At 39.7% G+C, this 11,655-nt stretch overlaps 1 pseudogene; it reads left to right on the top strand.

Moving 5' to 3' along the window:
* Nucleotides 1–956: 956 nt before the first annotated feature.
* LOC106540869 (small ribosomal subunit protein uS10 pseudogene) lies at nt 957–1,358 on the top strand (annotated as a pseudogene).
* Nucleotides 1,359–11,655: the final 10,297 nt, after the last annotated feature.

The following is an 11,655-nucleotide window of genomic DNA, read 5'->3' as shown; positions in this document are numbered from 1 at the left end:
GGAAGGCTGAGTCAACCTTTGAGCCGGTGAGATTTGAACAGACGAACTGCAGAACTGCAGTGAGCTGAAGTAGCCTGCAGTGCTGCATTTAACCACTGCGCCACCTTGGCTCTAACAAATACTGTCGAATGGCGCTGGCATCACCCATATGGATGCGTGCAGCACGTGCCGACACGCACATGGCGCACGCATGTGTTGTACTTGCCTGTGACGCTTCCGCAAGCCTCCGCGATGCTCCAGCTGCTCTGGTACCGGGGCGTACTGCCGTACTGGGGCGTACCGCCTGCAACCCACCACTGGTACCCAGCCTCAAAAACGTGCCTAAATAGGACTGCATAGAGCGGGGGCAGGTGGGCAGGCTCACCCGCAATTTCCGCTACCAGTTCGGGTGAATGCTACCTCTGCTTCTTCCCATAAACTTTCCCATTCAGTAATGCACTCACCAATGGTTTACAGGTAATCCTCGACTTACAGCAATTCATTTAGTGACATTTGAAGTTTCAACGGCATTGAACAAACTGACTTATGACCATTTTTCACATGACCATTGCAGCATCCTTGTGGTCCTGTGATCAAACTTTGGACGCTTGGCAACTGGTTCATGTTTATGACGGTTACCGTATCCCGCTATCATGTGATCACATTTTGCATTATGAATCACACCATGATAAAAGGAAAAAAAAAATAGCTTCTTCCATTTATAAATAGCATTAGGGCTGGCTTAGTGATAGCATGGCTAACAATTGAAGTCATTTTATCCAGAGAATGGTTCACATGCACCTTCTTTAACAAGTGATGAGTAAAGTTTGAAGATTCAACATACAATAATTATTATGAATTTCAGAAAACCAAACTTGGGGGGAGGGCACAAGAAAATATAGATTTATGCCTTTGGATGGTTGCCTGTGCTGCGGCTCATTCTTTTGTTTCCTGGCTCACCGTTGTTCCCTGGGCCTCTGGTGCTCACTTTGGCCGGGATTAAGTCGGTCAGGAAAGCTTCGCGGCAACTATGGCATTTAAAGATACTGGAAAGGCCTCCGTGGAACAAGAAGTAGCAATTCCTCGTATCAGAATTACTTTGACAGGTCTCAATGTGAACTCTCTTGAAAAGGTTTGTGCAGATCTCATCAGAGGTGCTAAAGAAAGAAAATCTAAAAGTGAAAGGGCCTGTTCGCATGCCTACTAAGGCCCTGCGAATCACTACGAGAAAAACACCATGTGGTGAAGGTTCCAAAACTTGGGATCGTTTCCAAATGCGCCTCATTGATTTACACAGTCCTTCAGAGATTGTCGAACAGATAACTTCTATCAGCATTGAGCCAGGGGTGGACGTTGAAGTTACCATTGCTGATGCTTAAATGGTTGTTACATGTATCAATAAAAAGCTGTTAAGTATCTATATCTATATCTATATCTATATCTATATCTATATCTATATCTATATCTATATCTATATCTATATCTATATCTATATCTATATCTATATCTATATCTATATCTATATCTATATCTATATCTATATCTATATCTATATCTATATCTATATCTATATCATCTATACCTATATCTATATCTATATCTCTATATATCTATATCTATATCTATATCTCTGTATCTGTATCTCTGTGTGTGTGTGTGTGTGTGTGTGTGTGTGTCAGAAAGCAGCATATATATGTATGTATGTATGTATGTGTGTATGTGTATATGTATATGTATATGCATCTGTGTAGATATATGTGTATATATGTGTATATATATATGTGTATGTATGTATGTATGTATGTATATATGTATGTATGTATATATACATACTGATAAATAAATAAAGGGAGACTAGTATAGTTCTATTTCAAGCTATTTAGCTCTCATCAGCTAGCCATACCCTGTAAAGGGTCTCCCTTTATTTATTTATCAGCACAAATACAACACAAATGTAGCAAAGGCAACAGTAAAAAATATTGGGTTTCTGTCTGGATGGTCTCTTGTGACGAGCCGATAGACAGAGAATGGAGGCAGTGGACTTCCTCCCATATTTGGGCATACCAGGGGTTGTGACTCTAAATACATACCTATTTCTCTCGCTCAGCTGATAAGGAGGAGAACCTTGTGGCTTAATGGTTAACACATCTGCCTAAGATGTAATACAGCACAGGTTCTTATCCCTGTAAGGGTATGGCTAGCTGATGAGAGCTAAATAGCTTGGAATAGATCTATACTAGTCTCCCTTTATTTATTTATCAGCACAAATACAACACAAATGTAACAAAGGCAACAGTAAAAAATATTGGGTTTCTGTCTGGATGGTCTCTTGTGACGAGCCGATAGACAGAGAATGGAGGCAGTGGACTTCCTCCCATATTTGGGCATACCAGGGGTTGTGACTCTAAATACATACCTATTTCTCTCGCTCAGCTGATAAGGAGGAGAACCTTGTGGCTTAATGGTTAACACATCTGCCTAAGATGTAATACAGCACAGGTTCTTATCCCTGTAAGGGTATGGCTAGCTGATGAGAGCTAAATAGCTTGGAATAGATCTATACTAGTCTCCCTTTATTTATTTATCAGCACAAATACAACACAAATGTAACAAAGGCAACAGTAAAAAATATTGGGTTTCTGTCTGGATGGTCTCTTGTGAATAGCCAATAGACAGAGAATGGAGGCAGTGGACTTCCTCCCATATTTGGGCATACCAGGGGTTGTGACTCTAAATACATACATATATACATATACATATACATATACATATACATATACATATACATATACATATACATATACATATACATATACATATACATATACATATACATATACATATACATATACATATACATATACATATACATATACATATACATATACATATACATATACATATACATATACATATACATATACATATACATATACATATACATATATATGCACACACACACACATACATAGATACATGCATACATACATGCATACATACATACTATTTACTAAAATTAATGAATCCACAGATCACAGGTGGACTGCAATCAAAACACGCAGTTCCTTGGGAGATGTTATTTTAAAACTGTCCAGTGATTAAGAGAATACCAAAGCAGTAACTGAACTATGAAAGACTGTTGGGAGTGAATGATTGATTTCACAACCATGATTGAAGGCCTCCGGACACTGAAATTACAAACTATGGTTGATAAACATGGTTTAGCGTAATTGTGCCTAAGGGATTTCCTCAGCTTAAATGCATTGTTTGAGAAAGTATGTAGTGGTAATTTTTATTGAATAAAGTTGTTTGCTCCCTGACTTTTTTGAGCGGCTAACAGTGTCTTTCCTAGAAGGAAGTGGAATTATGCAGTTGTGATCAAAGGATGTGAGAGGCCTTGTATTCCTTGGACATCAGCCAGAGGAAACACATCATCACACTGTTTCTTCTCCTCTGTAAACTGTGATCTGGCAAATCTCTAACCTCCTGCTTCCTTTGATTAGTACACAATGCATTTTCCCTACACTGAGAATGGTGTACCAACTGCATCCTTATTCAGCAGAATTATCTTGATTACAGTATTATAATAAATTATATAAGAGTTACTGCCGAAGTTATTCAGAAACTACAGTACATACAGAAGTTTCCCATACAGTACAATAGGTGTCAGTGTAATTGACTACATCCAGATGGATAAAAAACTATGAAGCCACTTTTAGGAATACACTGGAGCTTAGTCCTTTCATAGCACAGTTCAAAATGTTGATTAACAATAGTAGTTACAGAAGTACTACAGTGGTGGGATTCAAATTTTTTTTACTACCGGTTCTGTGAGCGTAACTTGGTGGGCATGGCATGACTTGGTGAGTGTGGCTTGGTGGGCATAACAGAGGAAGAATATTGTAAAATCTCCATTCCCACCCCACTCTAGGGTAAGGTTACTGTAAAATCCTCATTTCTTCCTGATCAGTTGGGACTCGGGAGGCAGAGAATAGATGGGGATGGCACCAGTCAGAGGTGGTATTTACTGGTTCTTCAAACTACTCAAAATTTCTGTTACTGGTTCTACAGAACTGGCCAGAACCTGCTGAATACTACCACTGAACTACTAGTTATAGAAATAATAGACATTTTATTAAGGCAAAAAATATATATAAAGAAATAGGAGTAAGAGGAACAGCAAATTAACATTCTTACAAAATATAATTCCATGGTTGCATAAATACTGCTCAAAACATATAAACAAGGAAATCTTAGATTTAAAATGTTTTAGTACTTGAAAAGTCATTCTGTGCTAAGATTTGCTTGAATGGTTCTTTCCCATATCTCATTGTTACAGGGCCCTTGTATGTCACCAAGGCAAGTAGTGTGTGTGTGTGTGTGTGTGTGTGTGTGTGTGTGTGTTCATTGTTCAAAACAATCTCATGGATTAACTTCTCTTGTAAACAACTCTAAGAATCCTATTATATTTTTAAAATAAAAATGCTAAAAATGAAACAAACCAGGATTGCTTTTTGGAGTTAGCAACTAAGCAAGGAAATCAGAAGAAACCTGTGTTATGATCTCCTTCACTTGTGAAATAGATTATAGAATTCTTTATTGGCCAAATGTGATTTGACACGCAAGGAATTTGTCTTTGGTACATATGGTCTCAGTGTACATAAAAAAATAAGATACATTTGTCAAGAATCATAAGGTACAGCACTTAATGATAGTCATAGGGTACAAATAGCAGTAGACTTATATACCGCTTCATAGGGCTTTCAGCCCTCTCTAAGCGGTTTACAGAGTCAGCATATCGCCCCCAACAACAATCTGGGTCCTCATTTTACCCACCTCGTAAGGATGGAAGGCTGAGTCAACCCTGAGCCGGTGAGATTTGAACCGCTGAACTGCTGATCTAGCAGTCAGCTGAAGTAGCCTGCAGTGCTGCATTTAACCACCGCGCCACCTCGGCTCTTAAATAAGCAATCAGGAAACAATCAACATAAATATAAATCGTAAGGATACAGTAATGCAGCCATAAGTGGGAGGAGATGAGTGATAGGAACTAGGAGAAGACTAATAGTAAGAGTAATACAGCTTTAGTGAATAGTTTGACAGTGGTGAGGGAATTATTTGTTTAGCAGAGTGATGGCGTTCAGGGAAAAACTGTTCTTGTGTCCAGTTGTCTTGGTGTGAAGTGCTCTATAGCGTTGTTTTGGGGGTAGGAGTTGAAATAATTTATGTCCAGGATGTGAGGGGTCTGTAAATATTTTCACGGCCCTCTTTTTTATTTTATTTTTGTAATTGTTTTTTCTGCAGTTCTGGTTATCCTTTGAAGTCTGTGTCTGTCTTGTTGGGTTGGAGAACCAAATCAGACAGTTATAGAGGTGCAGATGACACTCAATAATCCTTCTGCAGAATTGTATCAGCAGCTCCTTGGGCAGTTTGAACTTCCCAAGTTAGCACAGAAAGAACATTCTTCGTTAAGCTTTTTTGATGGCATTTTTGATGTTAGGTGTCCATTTTAGGTCTTGAGATATGACAAAACCTAGAAACTTGAAGGTCTCTACTATTGATATTGTGTTGCCTAGTATTATAAAAAATGGAAGTTTGGGAGAGTTACTCCTAAAGTCTACCATCATTTCTACGGTTTTGAGTGAGTTCAGTTCCAGATTGTTCTGGTTGCACCATAGCAATAGCAATAGCAATAGCAGTTAGACTTATATATAAATCTATAAGTCTATAAGTCTTCATAGGGCTTTCAGCCCTCTCTAAGCGGTTTACAGAGTCAGCATTTTGCCCCCAACAATAATCCGGGTCCTCATTTTACCCACCTCGGAAGGATGGAAGGCTGAGTCAACCCTGAGCTGGTGAGATTTGAACAGCCGAACTGCAGAACTGCAGTCAGCTGAAGTAGCCTGCAGTGCTGCATTTAACCACTGTGCCACCTCGGATCTTAACCATGAGGCTAGTTGTTCAACTTCCCAACTATATGCGGTTTTATCATTGTCTCGGATGAGGCCAATCACTGTTATATCATCTGCAAACTTCAGTAGTTTAACAGATGGATCGTTTGAGATGCAGTCATTGGTATAGAGAGAGAAGAGAAGTGGGGAGAGCACACAGCTGTGCTAATTGTACAGGTATCTGATGTGATTTTTGCCTAGCTCCACCTGCTGCTTCCTATCTGTTAGGAAGCTTGTGATCCACTTACAAGTGTGTTCAGGTACCACTATCTGATTTAGTTTAGTTAGAAGAATGTCAGGTATGATGGTATTGAATGCTGAACTAAAGTCTACAAAGAGGACCCTTGCGTAGGTCTTTGGAGATTCAAGATGTTGTAGGATGTAGTGCAGAGCCATATTAACAGTATCATCTGTCGATCTATTTGCTTGGTATGCAAATTGCAAGGGGTCTAACAGTGGATCCGTGATGGTTTTCAGGTGGGCCAGCAATAGCCTTTCAAAGACTTTCTTAACTACAGATGTTAGAGCAACTGGTCCATAGTCATTCAGTTCCTTGACAGAGGGCTTCTTCTTATACTTTAAATATATAGTTGCAGATGTATCAACTTATTAATAAATGTTCATGTTACGCACATCTGTATCTTGTTTTTTTTGTGACACATTTCCTCTTTTTGGTGAACTATGATGCATAGCTATTAGAGTTTATTCCCATACTTTCTATCCAGAAGGAATTCAACATAACTAGTAAATCAAAAATTAAAAACCAATACTATTTCCTAAGAGTAGAAAACAAATGCAAACTTGGTAGCAAAGGACAAGCTGCATTTAAAAGACCCCCCCCCCCAAAATGTAAGGATCCTTATTGGGCATTATAATTCTCATTTGAAGAACCCCTGAATCTTGGAGCCATAAGATTTCATTTTTATGAGAAATTCATATATTAAGTAATAACTCATGAACCAATCTGAGCCTCCGCAAAATAGTATGCGGTAGATAAGATACATAAATGGGTAGTGTTGCAGACCACAATACCGAAAGTCAATACTAAAAGATATATCTAAAAAGTATAATGGGGAAAATGTTTAAGCTCTGTGCAAGGAGAGAAACCAACAGGAAATCGTTTCATCCGCTTCTCTTCATTTACATTTATCATGGGCCCAGAATGGGGTTAGCATTCACTTGCTCCTCCAATGTATTTTTATTGAAAAGCAAAATTATTAATTGAATAGAATTTTATACGCATGACAAGAGCACAATCTATATGGTGTCCCTAGGCTAATTTATAATTCAGTGTATCAATGCGGAGGGTGGGTTGGCTGGGGGGAAGAGGTTTCCTTCCTTAAAGAGAACCAGGATTGCTTTTTCAGCTGGTATGATCTGCTTTCATGGCTCATACATTGATTGTTGCTCGATACCAGTTTGCTAAATGCATGTGAGAAGGGAATTTTGTGAAGGGTGAAGTTAATTGCATATGGACCTGCATCATATGTCGGCATGCTTCATTTTTCTTTTCCTTTTCAAATTAGGTTTCTGGCATTTTTCTTCTGTAAATACTAGTAATTACGGTTACGCAGATCTTTGTCAGAAAACTTTTTGAAATAACTTTGTATCAGGCCCAGGCCAAAGATGACACAGTGAAGACCAGTTGAGTTCAATCTTTATTCGCTCATACCAAGTGGACAAAAGTTGGCCAAAACATCTGTAACTTTTTAACCTACTAGCTAAATCCTAAGAGGTTCTAGGATGTGGTCAGGGGTGGGCTGCTGGGAGTTCGCAGGGGTTCTAGAGAACCTCTAGCTAAGATTCTGTGCAGTTCGGAGAACCCCCAAATCCCACTCTTGGCTGGCCCCACCCACCCCACTCCACCCCACCTCTCCCAGGAGAACTCACACAGCCCATTTTGGATGGAGATAAGTGCAAGGCATGTGCAGATGCTTGGGGAGGCCACAAAATAGGCCTATTAGAAGTTTGGGAAGGCTGAAAACGGGCCCGTTTCCGGGCTCTAGAGAGCCTCCAGAGCCCGGGGAGGACATTTTTGCCCTCCCAGAGTCTCAAGGAAAGCCTCCAGAGCTCTGGGCGGGCAAAAATGCAACACACACATACCACTGTGGTGCAGGAGGCAGACTAGGCGACGTCCACCATGGTCACTCCCACCCAGCAACTGGGCAGAGAACCCCCGCTAAGCTTTCTGAAGCTCACTCCTGGATGTGGCTGTCCTGAATCTCTTCCCGCTGCCCCATGCAGCTTGGGACTGCACTTTCATAATCTGTATTTGAGAAAAGTCTGTGTTGCCAAAACTCCCCCACTGCTTCTCCAGGTGCATATAGTATTCCATCACACTTAGCAATGAGTAAAATTCTAATCATTTATAGTTTCAGCCTTTGCACTGAAGTGGCCATCATTAAGTGAATTCATTGACCAGGGAAGTGTGGTTTTGCCTTAACTCTTCCACCAAGCCGGACCCCCTTGAGCTGGATCGCTTGCTTTTCAGATAACATTTTTAGTAAATTGCTCCTGAGTGAAACGAGTGGATGTCATCCCTTTACAAGTATTAGAGAGATGATAATGCCACCTTTAGAGCTTTGTTCAAAAATGGAAATATGCAATTTGTGTCATTTATATGGATCCCACTCACTTATCTAAGAGCCATGGCCATGCAGTGGTTAGAATGCTGTATTGCGGGTGAATTCTGTTGACTTCTGACTGCCAGCAGTTCGAGTCTCACCTGGCTCAAGGTTGACTCAGCCTTCCATCCTTCTGAGGTCAGTCAAATGAGGAGCCAGGTTATTGGGGCAATATACTGACTCTGTAAACCATTTAAAGCGGGCTGTAAAGCACTGTGAAGCAGTATATAAGTCTAAGTGCTATTGCTATCAAGCCTCTTTACTTTGATTTTGATATGCCATCAAAATGTCATGATAACCCATGACATAATATTGATAAAATTGTTTCTATTTAGAGAAAAAAAATTAAAATTAAAAGGTTGTCTATACCAGTGTTTCTCAACCTTGGCAACTTGAAGATGTCCGGACTTCAACTCCCAGAACTCCCCAGCCAGCAAATGCTGGCTGGGGAATTCTGGGAGTTGAAGTCCAGACATCTTCAAGTTGCCAAGGTTGAGAAACACTGGTCTATACAACATTTATTTTGTAGCACCTGTACCTCAACTGAACCATCCTTCATGCCTTTGTTCTCCATTTCTACTACTTTAAATTAATTGCCTGAATCAGAAATAGAAACTGGTTCCTTCAACATCTCCTATTGAGATGTTCCCACTCACTTGGGGGAAAAAATAAAAGATGAAACTAAAAATGAAAAGCCAAAGAATCCAAACCACCTCAGAAAAATCATGCAAAGTTAGAGAAATGGGTGAAGGAGAGCTATGCAATGCCCATCTGAAAGCTGTAGTGAGAATTGATACAAGCAAACATAACTTTTCCGTGACAGTTAACCCTAGATCCAGATCCCAAAATGGGATGTTCCAAAGATGCAATATGGTTACGATAAAAGTCCCTGTAAATCCCCAAATTGAAAATCCATTCAATTCTTGTGCATCTGGAAAGCCACAGCGGTGTAAGGATTAAGGTCTTGGAATAGGACTTTGATCACCCATATTTTATTTGTTTGTTTGTATGTATCCTGCCTCTATTATTTTAACAGATAACTCAAGGCAGTGGATATACCCAATATGACTTCTTGTTTTCCCTGCAAGAACAGCTGTGTGAAGTGTGTTTGGCTGAGAGAGAGAGAGAGTGATTGGCTCAAAGTCACCCAGCTGGTTTTCATGGCTAAGGTGGGACTCAGTGGTGGGTTTCAAAAAATTTTCGAACCTACTCTGTGGGTGTGGCCTCCTTTGTGGGAGTGGCTTGCTGGCCATGTGACCTGGTGGGAGTGGCTTGCCAGCCATGTGTTTTCTTTCTTTCTTTCTTTCTTTCTTTCTTTCTTTCTTTCTTTCTTTCTTTCTTTCTTTCTCTCTCTCTCTCTCTCTCTCTCTCTCCTTCCTTTTGTCTCTCTGCCCCTTTTTCCTTTTTTTCTTTCATCTCTCTCTCACTTTTTCTTTCTTTTTTTCTTTTTTTCTTTCTTCCTTTCTTTCTCTTTTTCTTTCTCTCTCTGTGTGAGTCTGTGTGTGTGTGTGTGTGTGTGTGTGTGTGTGTGTGGTGGGTTTCAAAAAATTTTGGAACCCTATTCTGTAGGTGTGGCCTGCTTTCCAGGTCCACTGGTGGAACCTCTTCTAACCGGTTCATAGATTTGACGAACCGGTTCTACCGAACTGGTACGAACTGGTAGGAACCCACCTCTGGTGGGACTTGAACTCACAGTCTCCCATTTTCTAGCCTAATTCTTTACCACTAGACCAAATAGGCTCCAATCTCCATCTTTATCTCACAAGCATTGTTGCTGGAGATGGGAAACTAGAAAGGAGAAAGATACGTATGCTACTTTTGTACCTAAAAAGTGTGCTCTATCAAATAATAATCCCTTCTATAGATATTTTAAAAAGTAAAATGCTAAATATGTAGAAGAGTCTGAATACTACAAGGACTTTAAAAACATCTGCCTCAGTCTTGGAAATGGCAGGCAATTTACCCCAAACAATGCCTCTTTCTTATTAAGAATCACACAATAAGAATCATTCAAAACTAAGCTTAATTCAGACTATTAAATGTGATTCTATATGAAATCTTACCTGTTTTTGCATTTCTTGCCTATAGATCAAGGCTAATATACTATTTTTCAAAAGAAAATTGTAAAAATTACATCACTAAAATAATCCTGGTGAATACTATCATTTTAGATCACAAAAAGAAAGCCACAATGAACAAGATCAGTGGTGACAGATATTATTAGCAGTTCTCTAAGACACAATGAATAAAATGGCATACGATCCATTTGGGAGCTCTAAGCAATGAATGAAATAATATGGAAAGCAAAACCACATGAAAATCTGCTGGAAGAAAGCAAAATGGAATTCAACATGATGGAGTTACTATAGTTTTACACCGTGCAAAATGCAGCCTGTGCACCAGGTATTTAAAAAAATTGCATTTTAAACCAGTTAATTCAATGGCTTATAGTCTGTGTTTCATTCCAATCAAGATAATTTTAAGTCATCACAAACACATACCTGCCTGCCAGTAATGACGGTTGTTTAATTAGGTCCAGATAAAATAGCTCCAATTCTGCTCTTGATCCACCTGTCAAAGCAAATCAGTCTTTTACATGACTTAGAAAAAACATATCAGATTAGCTGATGACTTTCTGAATATTCAAGTAGACACAGGGAAGAGAAATCCAAACAGAACTTGTGCTTGAACAAAAGCCCGGAACTAGACCTCAGAGAGGAAGAAAAACACATGTTTCAAGATGGGGCCTACAGGATAACAAATCCAAGGACTGGGTGCAAAAATTAAAAGGTAATAAGAAGGGAGCAAAGAAAGCTGATTTATTGATTATTGTTACAGCATGGGAAAATGCAAACAGAATTGTTAAATTAATAAAGGAGATTTGTGCAGTGGTGGCATTCTGCAGGTTCTTACCGGTTTGGGCGAACCAGTAGCAGCGGCTGCTGGAGGCTCCGCCCACCTGCCCTGATGTAATGTACGACCTTATGTGCATGCGAGCGTGCTCACATTTGCGAACCGGTAGCGAAGGTAAGTAAATCCCACCACTGGGATTGTGGCAACTTAAAGACTACCCAGTCGGCAACTTCTCCCTCCATCACTGC

The sequence above is a fragment of the Thamnophis sirtalis genome, unplaced genomic scaffold (assembly GCF_051295495.1).
Source record: "Thamnophis sirtalis isolate CommonGarterSnake01/CBP01778 unplaced genomic scaffold, rThaSir2_p1.2 scaffold_7, whole genome shotgun sequence".
In the NCBI taxonomy this organism is placed as follows: Eukaryota; Metazoa; Chordata; class Lepidosauria; order Squamata; family Natricidae; genus Thamnophis; species Thamnophis sirtalis.
This window is presented reverse-complemented; position numbering and strand designations above follow the sequence as displayed.